Source organism: Giraffa tippelskirchi, chromosome 12 (genome assembly GCF_054371585.1).
Source record: "Giraffa tippelskirchi isolate mGirTip1 chromosome 12, T2T-mGirTip1v1.2.pri, whole genome shotgun sequence".
NCBI classification, from domain to species: Eukaryota; Metazoa; Chordata; class Mammalia; order Artiodactyla; family Giraffidae; genus Giraffa; species Giraffa tippelskirchi.
In genome coordinates this window covers 115,337,354-115,354,079 of record NC_137286.1, presented here as the reverse complement: position 1 = coordinate 115,354,079, position 16,726 = coordinate 115,337,354, and the positions used below count along the sequence as shown (strand labels likewise).

The window sequence follows — 16,726 nt, the reverse complement described above, 5'->3', positions numbered from 1 at the left end:
ATAACAATGTCTTACTTTACTGGGTACATGCTATATGTCTCATATTATTCTAAGTAAATTACATAAATTAACTCATGTAATCTTCGTAACTGGAGAAACTGTTACTATTTAGCAGCTAACTGTGACTTTAAAAGCTTATCCAGGTCACATCACCAAGAAACTGGAGAGCAGAACTCAGCCTCGGGAGATATGGCCTCAGAGTCTGGCTCCCACGCTTTTGTGGTTGTGATGCATTGTTAAGTTCAAAAACACATCAAATGTAGTGATATTAGGTGTGTTTACTTTGTGAGAATCTGATTTATGCAATTTTCTGTATGTATCTTATACTTAAGTTAGTGCTACAGTTAAAAAATATTCTATATATCTAAAGAAGGAAAGAGTAGAAAGATACATACAAAATTTTAATCTGATTATCTTTGATTATGAGGAATAGGAATAATTTCAGTTTTCTTATTTTAGTTGTCTCTGTTTTCTAGATATTTGACAGTTATACTGTAAAATTTTTGCAAGAAGAAGTACTGTTGTAAGCAAACAAGGAAAATTTCTGGTGAGGAGGAAATGAAACCAATATTGATTTAACAATAACTGTGAGTGGTATCATATTTATTATTTATCTGGTTCTCAAAATAACCATTTGAAGAGTTTGGTACTATCTGTTGCCATTTAAGCATAAAGTGAATTTCAGAGAGATAAATAAGCCCACATCACACACAGCATTCAGCGCACAACCAAAAGACACAGGATTTGAATCTAGGACTGATTCCAAAACCTAGTAAAAAACAGAGGTGAGAATTCAAACATGGAGAAAAGAAATTCTAGATGGTAAGTTCTAATATGTTGTAGTAGGACAATTAATCACCTTGAAAAATTGCTAAACAAAAAGAAAGCAAAAAGTAAAGATTTTCTATTATATAAAGGCCAATATAGTTTGAAGTTTAATAAGCGGGTTATGGATTCTTTAATGGAACTTACTGGGAAAAGGGAATAGCTTCATTTTTTGACTCATCATTGATGTTTGCCCTAAACAGAGCTGAATAAATCATCGAATTTTGTGCATGACCCTGGGAAGTTTGATTTAAAAATATTATTAATTTTTATTCTATATAAAGATTTTTGGTTTGATTTTGCTTTCATTTTATTTTGTTTTACCCTGTAACCATGTTAACATCCCTCCCCCCTCCTTTTTTTTTTATAGCAACAGCACCCATTTTTTTCTGGACATTTTATAGTAACTATATTGGACATGAAGCAATTATGTGACTGCCCAATTTAGAAGAACTAAAATGACCAAAGCAGTTAAAGATTTTAAGTGTTTTTTGCAGAACTGGGCAGAGAAGTGAAGAAAGAGACAATGGATTCTGATGAGTATAATAAGAAGGGGAAAACATTAAGTTTTCCAGTTTTAAAACAGACAAAACCACAAACCAGGCGTGTGACCTTGGCCAGATTATTTGAACTCATTGTTCTTCTGTGAACCAAGTGTAAGGTAGCGTGAAAAAGACAGTCTCTGGGCCACGAAAACTCTGTATTTGACTTGAGGTGCTTTGGCTAAATAAATTATGTCTTTATTAGTTCAGTCTGTGACAAAAAGATGAAATTCAGTTCCCTGCAAAAGATGTTTTAAAGGTTCATTCTGTTTTTCCTCCCGCAAATTTTCTCATCTACCCAGGTGAACACTTCACAGTTTATTGCTCACTTCTTAGGAATTTGGGTAGTTGATAATAATAATAATAATAAACATGTATTTTTGCTTTCAGTAGATAAAAGCGCAGAAGGGAAAAACCTATTTTTTTTTTTTTAACAAATTTCATGATATTCTTCCATGTAGTTGTGTAGATATGGCTTTACACTTTCTGTTTTTATATATCCTGGTATTTATTGTTTTCTTGTTTGTATCAGTGAAATGACTGGTTCTGGGAAAACACAGGGCTAATTCAAGAAAATATAACTTATGAGGTTGATGATAACTCTGAGAAAATTTCAGAATGTATGGCTAAACAAATAGTTTTTGAGTAATTGAAAAGCAAATGGTTTTTGGTACTTCTTAGAACTCAACAAATTAATAAAATGTATGAGAGTCTCCCAAGATATTCAAATATTCCCACCTTAATGAGCCTTTATTGATCACCCTACTTGGAATTGTAACATTTTGTATTCTCCACCCTGCCTCATTTTTCTCCTTAGCACTTTCTGTCATCTGAGGTACTATTTTATTACATATTTTGTGCTTTCCTCTAGAATGTAAACTTCACTAAGAAAGGTGTCCCCCCTTCCCCAACGCTGTTCTCTTAGCAGCTGTATTCTCAGCATCTAGGACAGTCTATACTACATACTAGGTGCTGAAAGCAGAATTATCTCTGTGAAGATATTGACATACAGACTGAATGATAATACTGTTATTTGGATTGAATGATCAGTGTCCTAAAGACAATCTCAAGAAAGGTCTCAGGTGCACTAAGTACTTAATAGCTCTGATGATTCTCACTAAAGGCTGTTGAAAATACAAAAGCCAGGCTGAGAAAAACTTTCTGATAAACCTAAGCAAGGAAGAACCACTATACAATGACATAACCAACTTTAACTTGATTTTTGAGGGACTAAAATGCTGAACTCAAGCAAGAAAGTTAAAGCATAATGGAAAAAAATATATAATCTCATTTATTGAGTTGAAAGAGTTGTATAGCAGAGAATAATTTTTTTAACTTTCCAAGACCACGGTTTTTTCTCTTCTGTATTAGAGGGACCTGACTAGATGTTACTTCTCTTCTAGGTACTGAGATTTCTTGATGTTCCAAAGCTAAGGAGTGGGCAGTTGAATAGAAGTCATGGCAGTAAACAGCAGAGGTAGCAGTTATGAGAGTGCCAATAAGGGGCCAATAAGACAAGGGCCAATAGTGGTTGAAGGGAGGGCTCAGTTGGAGCTGTGGGTAGAGGAAGTAGAAGAGGAAGAGGAAGAGAAGATATCCTCGCCCTCATCTCTGTGCTCTTGCAACATTTTCTCCTCTCTCTCATTTCTGCTTTGATAGGAACACTCATTGTCTTTGGGGAATGAAGCAAAGCAAACCAAAACAAAAACCTGCCATGTCTTTTAAAAAAGTTTTATTTTATTAAAGTATAGTTGATTTACAATGTTGTGTTAATTTCTGCTTTACAGCAAAGTGATTCCGTTATACTATGTGCTGTGCTGTGCTCAGTCGCTCAGTTGTGTCTGACTGCAACCCCAGGGACTGTAGCCCGCCAGGCTCCTCTGTCCATGGGGATTCTCCAGGCAAGAATACTGGAGTGGGTTGCCATGCCCGCCTCCAGGGGATCTTCCCAACCCAGGGATTGAGCCCGGGTCTTCCGCATTGTGGGTGGATTCTTTACCATCTGATACGTTCTTTAGCATATTCTTTTCCATTGTGGTTTATTATAGGATATTGAATGTAATTCTCTGTGCACTACAGTAGGACCTTGTTGCTTATTCATTCTATGTATAAGAGTTTCCATCTGCTAATCCCAAACTCCCAATCCATCCCTCCCCTGGCAACCACAAGTCTGGGTCTGTGAGTCTGTTTCTGTTTCATAGATAAGTTCATTTGTGTCATATTTTAGATTCCACATATAAGTGAGATCGTATGATATTTGTCTTTTTCTGTCTGACTTTTTAATACTTCACTTAGTTGACAATCCTGAGGTCCATCCATATGGCTGCAAATGGCATTATTTCATTCTTAACCTTCCAAGTCTTGAATAAAGCTGGTAATGGCATTCCACTAGTAAACTGAACAATTGTTGTCAGGAAAGTTTTGTGCCGGTGCTTCAAAATTTAGCTAACAGGACATACTCTAAAATGAGCTGGCATTTCTTTATATGATAAAGAAGTGCCTCTAAGGTGGAGAATATCAGATTTTATTAAGGTAGCTAGTGCTTCAGTTGTGTAGGCTAGTGGTTCTCAGACCTCAGTGTGTCAGAAACACCTGAAGTCTTGTTAAACACATTGTTTTGGGTCCTACTCTCAGAGCTTCTAATCCAGTAGGTCCAGATTGGACTCAAGAATATGCATTTCTAACAGGTCCCAGTTGATGCTGATGCTGTAGTTCCGGGACCACACTGAGAACTGCTGTGCAGGCTGTGTTCTACACTAGGACTCCTGGCAATGGGGGTGAGCAGAGGATGCAATCCACAGGTTGTCTTGCCTGGAAGTCCCATCAAGGAGCCCCTGCGGCCCTGCTTTGAGGATTTAAGATTCTGTTACATTCAAGTATGGAAAACAATATTAAACTCACTGTTGATACAACCCACTATTCTTTTCAAAGAAGGGAGATAGACTCAATGAGGAAAACATGTGGAATGCAATAGGCTTTGGTTGCAATTCTTTTTCATAACTGCTACCATTTTTCAGTGAAGTGTGTGTGTGCTCAGTAGCTCGGTCATGTTTAACTCTTTATAATCCCATGGACTGTAGCCCACCAGGCTCCTCTGTCCATGGACTTTTTCAGGCAAGAATACTGGAGTGGGTTGCCATGCCCTCCTCCAGGGGATCTTCCTGACCCAGGGATTGAACTAGAGCCTCCTGCATTTCCTGCATTGCAGGTAGATTCTTTTACCTCTGAGCCACTGGGGAAGCCTGAGAAGAGGAGAAATATCATTGGCCCTTAAGTCAAGAGACTTAGATTCTAGGCCCTGCATTGACTTTAACTAGTTGTGTGGTCTTAGACAAGTCACTTAATCTCCTGGATTCAGTTTTCTTATCTGTAAAATGAGAATGTCAGGCTATGTAATATTTAAGATCTCTTCCTGCTTTAAAATTCATTTGGTATGATTTTAAGTCACAGGGAGCATTTGCATCACAATGGCAATTGACCAGCTTCTCTTTGGGACAATTATACTGCTTTGGAGAGTTGTTCTTTATCATTGAAGGAAAAGTCTTAGTGATTCAAATTTTCTCAGAAATTGAATGCACAGTTTCTAATAGTCGCTAACACAATATTCAATAATACTCTATCATTTCCCTTTCTTTATTCCTAAATTAATGATTCTTTGACAAAATTTGAGTGTTTTATTTTTAGTTCAGATTAGAAAAGTCTGTTTTTTTTGGAAAATGTAAGAAAAATTCAGACCCATTATTTGGTACTTGTAATCCCATCTCTTGCTCTGGTTGTTTATGCATTTTGCCACCAGATAGCAGAATTACTCTTAAAATCTTTTTATGACTTAGATGGGTTTATTACTTTTTGAAGATTCTTTGATAGAGAAATGTGGGAGAAGAAATCCTCTTTGCTTTTCTCTGAGGATAATTGGTAGTAGAGAAAAAAGTCTTCTTGAGTGAATCCATTTAAAAATGCTGGCCAAAATGTAATCAGGAAAAAAAGGCTTGAGTGGGCTTTATCTTGAAAAATAAAGTTAACAGTTATAAAAATATATTCAATTACTTTTACATTTTAACCAAATTTAGATTTTATTTTCAACTATGTACCAAAAAATGAATCAAGATTTTTTGGGAGGAGGGGGACAGAATCTAGTTTGCGTTTTGTTGGTTCAGCTCCGCCTCCTGGAGGAATAGCTCATTTCTTGGCTTATTTGCATACTATAATCATAAAAAGTTATTTTTGTAAAATTATTCAACGACTTTGTCAGTGTTCGCATAGGCATCCCTTAATTCTTTGATATTTGAATCTATCTCTTAAGAAACACATGGAATCATTATACTTGTTGAAATTTCTGTTTTTCAGTTGTTGACTGGTTTAACTCTACAGTTGCTTTGCAGGTGCTATAAGTCTTATGACAGTATGTCCCTTGACTTCATGGAATCCTGGATTTTTGGTAAGATTTGCAGTTTTGTTTTGCTGTTTACAAAAACATGTTAATCTGAAATGTGGGTATAGACATTAGTGTTTTGGGAAAAAGGGTTGATTTTCTAGGAGAAGCATTATTTAAGCTGTATAAACAATTGGCCTGAAACCTGTTTGTGTATGTGTATGTGCGTATATACTCTATAAGAAAATATACAGGCTTTCAATATATGTTTGTTTAATATTTTAAAAGCATTTTCAAATTCAATTTTGTTTCCATTTATTAAAAGCATACAAAACCCTTATCAGTAAAATTAAGCCCAAACTCAGTGGCTTAAAACAGCAATCATTAATTCTCATGGATATGCATATTGCCTGGGTATTAGGTGGTATACAGTGAGTAGAGGTAGGAGGGAATTTTGAATGAGCATTAGTTTTTTTTTCAAGATTAATTATTGTGCTGGATCTTTATTGCTGCATGCAGGCTTTTTCTAGTTGCAGTGAGTAGGGGATATTCTTCTTTGTAGTGCACGGGCTTCTCATTGCAGTGGCTTCTCCTTGCGTAGCTCAGGCTCTGGTTGTATAGGCTTCAGTAGTTGCAGTACATAGGCTCAGCAGCTGTGGCACATGGGCTTAGTTGCTCCTCGGCATTAGGTATCTTCCTGGATCAAGGATTGAACCCATGACCCCTGCGCTGGCAGACGGATTCTTAACCACTAGATCACCAGGGAAGCCTGAGGATTAGTCTTATAAGTGGTCAGTTCAACAGGGATTTATTTTTTCTGGTATGGTATATTGACTTTCTATGAAGCAAACTTCTATACTGTCTGGATTCTAATCCTGGTTCTGTTCCATACTAACTTTGTTATCTTGGATAATTTACGTATCTTTCAACGCCTTCATTGCTTCATCTGTTCAGTGGGGATAATAATAAGACTCATTTCACTGTTTTTTCATGAGGACTGAATGAGGTAAGCAACCTAATACATATAGGGTGTTTAAGAAATGTTAAAGTTATTGTTGTAAAGAGAAAAAGTTCTCTTACTATTATTAAAAGGCTAATGAGTTGGGTAAAGGGGGAGGGAAAAAGCATGGAGTTGGAGAAAGAGGTAATGTTTGAATTTATCTCTAGTACTCCTATTATATAAATCAAAGAAGTTAATATAAAGAATGTTTTACTTTAATAAATACAGTAAAATTTTGTTAGTATATTTTCTTAATGATAATTAATGGAGTTTCCCTGATGGCTCAGATGCAAAGAATCTGCCTACAATGCAGGAGACCCAGGTTTGATCCCTGGGTCAGGAAGAGACCCTGGAGAAAGAAATGGCTATCCACTACACTATTCTTGCCTGAAGAATTCCATGGACAGAGGAGCCTGGTGAGCCCAGTCCATGGGGTCACAAGAATTGGACATCCAGTTGACGTACTTCAAATCCCAAAAGATGATACTATTAACGTGCTGCACTCAGTTGAGTTCAGTTCAGTTGCTCAGTCGTGTCTGACTCTTTGTGAGACCTCCCTGTCTGACTCTTTGTGCCAGGCCTCCCTGTCCATCACCAACTCCCGGAGTTTACTCAAACTCATGTCCATTGAGTTGGTGATGCCATCCAACATTTCATCGTCTGTCGTCCCCTTCTTCTCCTGCCTTCAATCTTGCCCAGCTTCAGGGTCTTTTCAAATGAGTCATCAGGTGGCCAAAGTACTGAAGTTTCAGCTTCAACATCAGTCTTTCCAATGAATATTCAGAACTGATTCCTTTAGGATAGACTGGTTGGATTTCCTTGCAGTCCAAGGGACTCTCAAGAGTCTTCTCCAACACCACAGTTCAAAAGCATCAATTCTTCTGTGCTCAGCTTTCTTCATAGTCCAACCCTCACATCCATACATGACTACTGGAAAAACCATAGCCTTGACTAGACGAACCTTTGTTGGCAAAGTAATGTCTCTGCTTTTTAATATGTTGTCTATGTTGGTCATAACTCTTCTTCCAAGGAGTAAACGTCTTTCAATTTCATGGCTGCAGTCACCATCTGCAGTGGTTTTGGAGCCCTCAAAAATAAAGTCTGTCACTGTTTCCACTGTTTCCCCATCTATTTTCCATGAAATGATGGGACCAGATGTCATGATCTTAATTTTCTGAATGTTGAGTTTTAAGCCAGCTTTTTCACTCTCCTCTTTCACTTTCATCAAGAGGCTCTTTAGTTCTTCTTCACTTTCTGCTATAAGGGTGGTGTCATCTCCATATCTGAGGTTATTGATATTTCTCCTGGCAATCTTGATTGCAGCTTGTGCTTCCTCCAGCTCAGCGTTTCTCATGATGTACTCTGCATATAAGTTAAATAAGCAGGGTTACAATATACAGCCTTGATGTACTCCTTTTCCTATTTGGAACCAGTCTGTTGTTCCATGTCCAATTCTAACTGTTGCTTCCTGACCTGCATACATGTTTCTCAAGAGACAGGTCAGGTGGTCTGGTATTCCCATCTCTTTAAGAATTTTTCAGAATTTGTTGTGGTCCACACAGTCAAAGGCTTTGGCATAGTCAATAAAGCAGAAATAGATGTTTTTCTAGAACTCTCTTGCTTTTTCAGTGATCCAACGGATGTTGGCAATTTGATCTCTGGTTCCTCTGCCTTTTCTAAAACCAGCTTTAACATCTGGACATTCACAGTTCACGTACTATTAAAGCTTTGCCTGGAGAATTTTGAGCATTACTTTACTAGCATGTGAGATGAGTGCAATTGTGCAGTAGTTTGGGCATTCTTTGGCATTTCTTTTCTAAGGGATTGGAATGAAAACTGACCTTTTCCAGTTCTGTGGCCACTGGTGAGTTTTCCAAATTTGCTGGCATATTGAGTGTAGCACTTTCACAGCATCATCTTTTAGTATTTGAAATAGCTCAACTGGAATTCCATCACCTCCACTAGCTTTGTTTGTAGTGATGCTTCCTAAGGCCCACCTGACTTCGTATTCCAGGATGTCTGGCTCTAGGTTGGTGATCACACCCTTGTGATTATCTGGGTCATGAATATCCTTTTGGTATAATTCTTCTGTGTATTCTTGCCACCTCTTCTTAGTATCTTCTGCTTCTGTTAGGTCCATACCATTTCTGTCCTTTATTGAGCCCATCTTTGCATGAAATGTTCCCTTGGTGTCTCTAATTTTCATAAAGAGATCTCTAGACTTTCCCATTCTATTGTTTTCCTCTGTTTCTTTGCACTGATTGCTGAAGAAGCCTTTCTTATCTCTCCTTGCTATTTTTTGGAACTCTGCATTCAAATGGGTGTATCTTTCCTTTTCTCTTTTGCCTTTCACTTCTCTTCTATTCACAGCTATTTGTAAGGCCTCGTCAGACAACCATTTTGCCTTTTTGCATTTCTTTTTCTTGGTGATGGTTTTGATCCCTGCCTCCTGTACAATGTCATGAACCTCTGTCCATAGTTCTTCAGGCACTCTGTCTATCAGATCTAATCTCTTGAATCTATTTGTCACTTCTACAGTATAATCATAAGGGATTGCTTTAGGTCATACCTGAATGGTCTAGCACTCAATCTGCCAGCAAATTTGGTAAACTCCACAGTGGCCGCAGGACTGGAAAATGTCAATTTTCATTCCAATCCCAGTGAAGGGCAATGCCAAAGAATGTTCAAACAACTGCACAGTTGCGCTCATCTTACATGCTTACAAAGTGATGCTCAAAATCCTTCAAGCGAGGCTTCAACAATATGTGAACCAAGAACTTCCAGATGTTCAAGCTGGTTTTAGAAAAGGCAGAGGAACCAGAAGTCAGATTGTCATTTGTTGGATCATAGAAAAAGCAAGAGAATTTCAGAAAAACATTTACTTCTGCTTCATTGACTATGCTAAAACCTTTGAGTTTGTGGATCACAACAAACTGTGGAAAATTCTTAAAGATATGGGAATATCAGAAAAAACTTACTTGCCTCCTGAGAAACCTGTATGTAGGTCAAGAAGCAATAGTTAGAACTGGACATGGAACAATGGACTGGTTCCAAATTGAGAAAGGAGTTCGTCAAGGCTGTATATTGTCACTCTGCTTATTTAACTTCTATACAGAGTACATTATGCAAAATGCCAGGCTGGATGAAGCACACTCTGAAATCAAGATTGCTGGGAGAAATATCAGTAACCTCAGATACGCAGATGACACTACCCTTATGGCAGAAAGTGGAGAGGAATTAAAAAGTCTCTTGGTGAAGGGGAAAGAGGAGAGTGAAAAATTTGGCTTAAAACTCAACATTCAAAAATGAAGATCATGACATCTGGTCCCATCACCTTATGGCAGCTCATGGCAAGTAGATGGGGAAACAATGGAAACAGTGACAAACTTTATTTTCTTGGGCTCCAAAATCACTGTGGACGGTGATTGAAACTATGAAATTAAAGGACACTTGCTCCTTGGAAGAAAAGAAATGATGAATCTACCTGTGCTGTTCTTGGTTGCTCAGTCATGTCTGACTCTTTGAGGCCCCATGGACTGTAGCCCATCAGGCTTCTCTGTCCATGGGGATTCTCCAGGAAAGAATACTGGAGTGGGTGCCATGCCCACCTCAAGGGGATCCTCCAATCCAGGGACTGAACCCAGGTCTCTCACATTGAAGGCAGATTCTTGTTCAATCCCTAGGTCAGGAAGATTCCCCTGGAGAAGGGAATGCTGCCCACTCCAGTATTCTTGCCTGGAGAATTCCATGACAGAGGAGCCTGGTGGGCTACAGTCTGACAAAGCTAGGTAGCATATTAAAAAGCAAAGACAGTACTTATATGGTCAAAGTTATGGTTTTTCCAGTAGTCATGTATGGATGTGAGAGCTGGACCATAAAAAAGGCTGAGCGCTGAAGAATTGATGCCTTCGAACTGTGGTGCTGGAAAAGACTCTGGAGAGTCCCTTGGACAGAAAGGAGATCCAACTAGTCCATCCTAAAGGAAATCAGTCCTGAATATTCATTGGAAGGACTGATGCTGAAGCTGAAACTCCAATACTTTGGCTACCTGATGTGAAGAGCTGACTCATTGGAAAAGACCCTGCTGGGAAAGATTGAAGGCAGGAGGAGAAGGGGATTCCTGAGGATGAGATGGTTGGATGGCATCACCGACTCAATGGACATGAGTTTGAGCAGACTCCAGAAAATGGTGAAGGACAAAGAAGCCTGGCGTGCTGCAGTCCATAGGGTCACAAAGAGTCAGATATGACTGAGTGACTGAACAATGATAATAATTAATAATATAAATATGTTGCATATTCATTAAATACAGTGCCATTTACTGTGTACCAGACTCTTTCCAAGAACTTAACAAATATTAACTCATTTAATTCTCCTAGCACCCCTAAGAGATAGGTATGATTATTGTCTCCATTTTATAGATGAGGAAATCTAGGCACGGGCCTGAGAGGTTGTATGACTTTCCCGAAGAGTGAGTGACAGAGCTGTGATTCAAATGCACGTGGATCTGGCTGAAGAGTTTGTGGTATTAAGGCTGTGGGGCTTGTCTGTTACAGGGAGCAGCATCTTAGATGGTCTAAAATATATTTAACTTATGGATTGAGTTTAAAGACTTGGCTTTATTCTCTCTTTCTGAACCTGGAGGTTTTGAAGTGGTCCTATATTCTCTGTCCCTTTTGTCCTATGTTCTCCCCTCCGTGCAGCTTATTCCAGGGTGGAAAAGCGATTCCGTGAGCATCAGCTGCAAGCTGCTGGTGGCTCACTTCGTACACATGTGGAGCCTTCCCCAGGCTCATTGACTGTTCATTCTCCTACATACGAGGTTGAGAATCGGATCACCATATTGTGTTGTTTTTGCTCTTCAGTAATAGTGTTTTTATTGCTAACTGAAAGAATATGTGTGCTGGGTGCCAAGATGCTTCAGTTGTGACAACTCTTTGCGACCCTATGAACTGTAGCCTGCTGGGCTCCTCTGTCCATGGGATTCTCCAGGTAAGAATACTGGAGTGGGTTGCCATGCCCCCCTCAGGGGATCTTCCCGACCCAGGAATCGAACCTGCATCTCTTATGTCTTCTTCATTGGCAGCTGGGTTCTTTACCACTAGCACCACCTGGGAAGCCCCCAAAAAATATGGGATGAGTGAAAACAACCTGGGTTCTACATCTAACTCTACTCTGTACATCTAACTAGTCTGTAGATCTACTCTGTACATCTCTACTCTTTACATCTAACTCTACTCTTGTAGAAGACTCTTGAAAGTCCCTTGGACTGCAGGAGATCCAACCAGTCCATCCTAAAGGAAATCAGTCCTGGGTGTTCATTGGAAGGACTGATGCTGAAGCTGCAACTCCAATATTTTGGCCACCTGATGTGAAGAACTGACTCATCTGAAAAGACCCTGATGCTGGGAAAGATTGAGGGTGGGAGGAGAATGGGACGACAGAGGATGATATGTTTGGATGGCATCACTGACTCAGTGGATGTGAGCTGAGTAAACTCTGGGAGTTGGTAATGGACAGGGAGGCCCAGTGTGCTGCCATCCATGGGGTCACAAAGAGTCAGACACAACTGAGTGACTGAACTGAACTGAACTACTCTGTACAAAGGAGAACATACCATGCTAATAAATCTACTATACAAAAATTACATGCACACAAGGCAAAGAATGCTGTTTATAAATCTAACTGAATTAAACTTCACTTTGGTACCTTTCAGGGGTCATAGTTCAGACAGGAGGAGTATACAGTTCTGAAATGCTATCCTGTGGGTCAGCATTGCAGGTGATTGCCCATTTGAGTTCAAACATGATGTCTTATAATAAACTTAGCTGAAGTTCTGAAATAGCCACTTAAGACTGCAAATTGTCATGGGTGGGCTGGTTGATATGTGCAGCGATGCTCAGTATTTGGAATTACATATTTTTATTTGGTTTTGTTTACATCTCAGCTGAAGCAGCTCTCTTTGATTCAACCAAGATAGGGTGGTTTTTATTAAAAATTTAACACATATCTCATAGCAATATTTACTTTAATGTGGTAAATCAAGGAATTCTTCTTTTTTTGAATGAGATATGTTGGTGAGATAAACTCAGTGCTATAAGGTAAATATTAACTTTATAATGAAAACTGCAGAATGCCTTGTCTGGCAGGCCCCTTGTATCTGTATTTCACTCAGGAGATGGAAGTCGTGCATACTTCTTGCTCTACCTTGTGTGAGAGCGTGAGAGGCAATGGTTTAGATTTTAATCCTTAGTTATCTGCCCTAGCTCTCTTTATAGTGCCATCTCATCCTGTGTTCTTCAGCTTCTAATTTTAAAAATATTGAATATGTTTACTCATGCAAAAGATGAGCTGATTCAAGAGTTATAAAAGTACAACTAGGCACTTTTGCCTGCAGTAATCCATGGAGGAAATGCAAACTTGGTAGGCAAAACTCATGGGTAAAAAGGAGATTTTTGAAAGTTTTGAAGTTAAAAAGAAATCTGGGAACTCTGATGTACACGCCCTAAAACATTTCCAATTAGAAAATGTTTGAGTGGAGTTCAAAGGACACCTGTGATCGTTTTGATAAAGTTACTGTTGTAGAAAGAACTGAGATATACTACTTTTCGCCATGGTGATTGTCCATGTATGGGTACCTTCATGCAGTGGCACCAGTCATGAATCCTATAAGTGACCTATTAATAACGGAGATATGAATGAAATGTGCTGCCTAGAAAATGAGGTTGCCTGGCTCTCATAAAATACCATTTTCTTTTCATAATTTACGGGATCTGTTGTCCAAGGAGATGAAGTGTTTCATGTTGGTCAGTTTGGGCTCTGCAAAGGCCTGCTACTATGTGGGATATTTTTAATGGTTGACTGATAAAACATGGTTTCCTGCAACTCAGCCCTTTTTTGATTACAAACATCAAGGCTACAAACACAATTTCTTACTTAGGTTCTTTCTTGAGTAGTTACAAAGACTGTAAGTTAAATAAAGCGACCAAATGATACATTTTTATTGCATGCTATTTAACCTGTGAGAAATTCAGAATTTAACATGGTCCTTGCTCTCAAGAGGCTGATAGTCTCAGAAGCAAAAGATTAATTCCCTGTAAAATCTATGTTAATTAACCAATTGCATAAATTTTTAAAAATGTTGAACTGTTGTTGTGATTTATTATACCAGTTCTTTTCTTAAAATTGAAGTATAGTTGATTTACAATGTTGTGCTGATTTCTTGTGTACAGAAAAGTGTGTGTGTGTGTATGTGTCTGTGTAAGGAATCTAAAAAAAAGATATGAATGAACTTACAAAACAGAAAAAGACTCACAGATGCATGGAAAACAAATTTATGGTTACCAAAGGGGCAGGGTAGGGGTGGGATAAATCAACAGCTTGAGATTAACAGATACACACTACTATACATTAGAAAATACATAAAAAACACCAAGGACCTACTGTATAGTAAAGGAAACTATATCCAATATTTTGTAATAACCTGTAATGGGAAAGAATCTGAGAAACAATTCCATCAATTTTTATATAGTTGATTCCCATAAGGAATCATACTCAGAATAAATGCATTTCTAATCTTTCCTCAAAACTCATGCATGTTGAGTTACTAGCAGTAAACAAGGGATGCAACGAGTGGATTTGAAATACTTTAGCTCATCCAGTGTGTACAATAGATGATAGAAAGTTTCCATCTTTAAACTTCAAAGTTTCCATCGTCTGTGTATGTTCAAAGCAGAAGAGAGTGCTCAAACTATATCCATTCTTAGAGATTTGCAAAGTGCTTTACAAAATGAGTCATATAATCAAGTCTGTAAATAATTTGTGTATAAGGAAGCTGTGGTACATATACACAATGGAATATTACTCAGCCATTAAAAAAATACATTTGAATCGGTTCTATTGAGATGGATGAAACTGGAGCCCATTATACAGAGTGAAGTAAGCCAGAAAGAAAAACACTAATACAGTATACTAATGCATATATATGGAATTTGAAAGATGGTAACGATAACCCTATATGCGAGACAGAATAAGAGACACAGATGCATAGAACAGTCTTATGGACTCTGAGGGAGAAGGTGAGGGTGGGACGTTCTGGGAGAATAGCATTGAAACATGTTTATTATCATATGTGAAACAGAACACCATTCCATGTTTGATGCATGAGACAAAGGCTCAGGGCCGGGGCAATGGGATGACCCAGAGGGTTGGGATGGGGAGGGAGGTGGATGGGGGGTCCAGGAAGGGGAACACATGTAAACCCATGGCTGATTCATGTCAATGTATGGCAAAAACTATTACAATATTGTAAAGTAATTAGCGCCCAACTAAAATAAATAAATTTATAAAAAAAAACAAGGAAAAAAAAAAAGAATGTTGCAAAAATTTCATTTGACTTCCTACATGTGCATAATCTTGTTCTCTTTTTGATACCTTCCACATCCTCTCTGTCCAGGCTCTTTGCTTTCCTGTTGTGACAAGGCAAATATTGGCAACATTTTTTTGCATTCCCATTCCAGGCCTATAAGTAAGTATTATGACAAGAGCAGTTGCGGTCTCAGTCAGACTAAGACAGGGGAGGACACGTGTGAGTACAGGTTGTGTTCTCATTGTGTTAGTACTGGATTTCCGGTGTGGACAGGAAGTGAAGAGATTTGAACTCACTTTTAAGGCTACAGAGTGGTGGCTGGGACAGGGCACACGCGTGGTGATGTGGATAACCCTCCTGCTGCAAATCATCCTTTATTTTATAAAGAAAGGTTTCTGTTTCTCTCTTCCATACCATACCCCAGTTCTTTTTGGGAAAAACCTATTTGTCATTTTGTAGGTCAAAAAAATAAAAAAAAGCGGTGTCCAATATCAGCAATTTCAAATGGTTCCAAAAGAAGATAATACAGTGTCTAAGCTGGAGATGGATTGAATTTTTCCCGTCATCTCTGCACCTCCCTTGGAATGTGACCTTGAGCAAGTCTCTTAATCTGGAAAAGCTTTATTTTTCACACTTGTAAAATAGGGTAAAACATATACTCCCTCATAGGCTTGTTGGGAATATCAAATTATTAATTAATAATGCATAGATATTTGTGCCTAGCATGTAATAAACACACAGTCTAAGTGATGTCTAGGACACTTCTTATTTATTACTTCAATTTCTGAGTCTAGCACCGTTCGTGTTTGTACTAGGAACTCAGTAATGTTTGTTCAATTAGAAAACAGCCAGGTTGAAGCCTATGGTTATGGTAAATGCCCATCAAATACTTATTGCATGAGTGAGTGGTTCTTGTCCCAGATTAAATGGCCCAGAGAACCACCTGGGAGTTACTCATCGCAGAGTTAACTCTGAGAATTCTAGCCTGCGGGAGTTCCACTTGAAACAGGGATTCTCATGAAAAGCAAATCAAAAGTGAATTTGAAGGAGAAGCAAAATACATTATTTCTTATTAGGTCTGCTGTTTGATTTTCATTAGGCATCCTGCCTGATTCTTATTAGGACAGCCCTGATTTCTTTTAGGTCTTGGTCATTTAGGGTCAGTGCTCATGTGCTATATAATGATGTCATTATTTGCCTTTATTACATACATGATGTAGGTAATGATTCAGGGTTTATTCCAGAAAATAATCCTAAGTACCTAATGCTGATTGGCTTAATGATACAAAAACTAATTTGGAAAGAATGGAAGGTTTCCTAGGGCACAGCTGATGATGTGAATGTGAAAAGGCTTCATTTCCCACATTTAAAGAATGGAAACAACATGCAATTACGTGTTCTTCGATGAGGTGTTTTCTTTGAAATGGTAGAACTTGGAAACTCTCCACATGAGAAAGGTGGAAAAATTGAAGTCATTGTACCAAGGTCAGTTTTCCTTTTTTATTTCCTTTATTCTTGTTATATTTATTCTTGGCTATAAACATATGCTTTCTCATTTTTTCTCTTTCTTTTAATATGAAAACCTAATGGGGAGACCGATGAGATTGGCCGAGACTGTG

At 38.4% G+C, this 16,726-nt stretch overlaps 1 long non-coding RNA gene across 4 annotated transcripts in view; it reads left to right on the top strand.

Annotated features, from left to right (window-relative positions):
• The first annotated feature begins 476 nt into the window (after positions 1-476).
• The window catches only part of LOC145530100 (uncharacterized), a 123,473-nt gene continuing 107,223 nt past the window's right edge, over positions 477-16,726 (top strand). For 2 of the 4 annotated variants that reach the window (XR_014071450.1, XR_014071453.1), the window contains exon 1: positions 16,371-16,592. This is a non-coding gene — a long non-coding RNA (uncharacterized LOC145530100). Of the gene's footprint in view, positions 548-16,337; positions 16,593-16,726 lie in introns of those variants that run through there. The other 2 variants (XR_014071449.1, XR_014071451.1) reach the window with 2 other exon arrangements.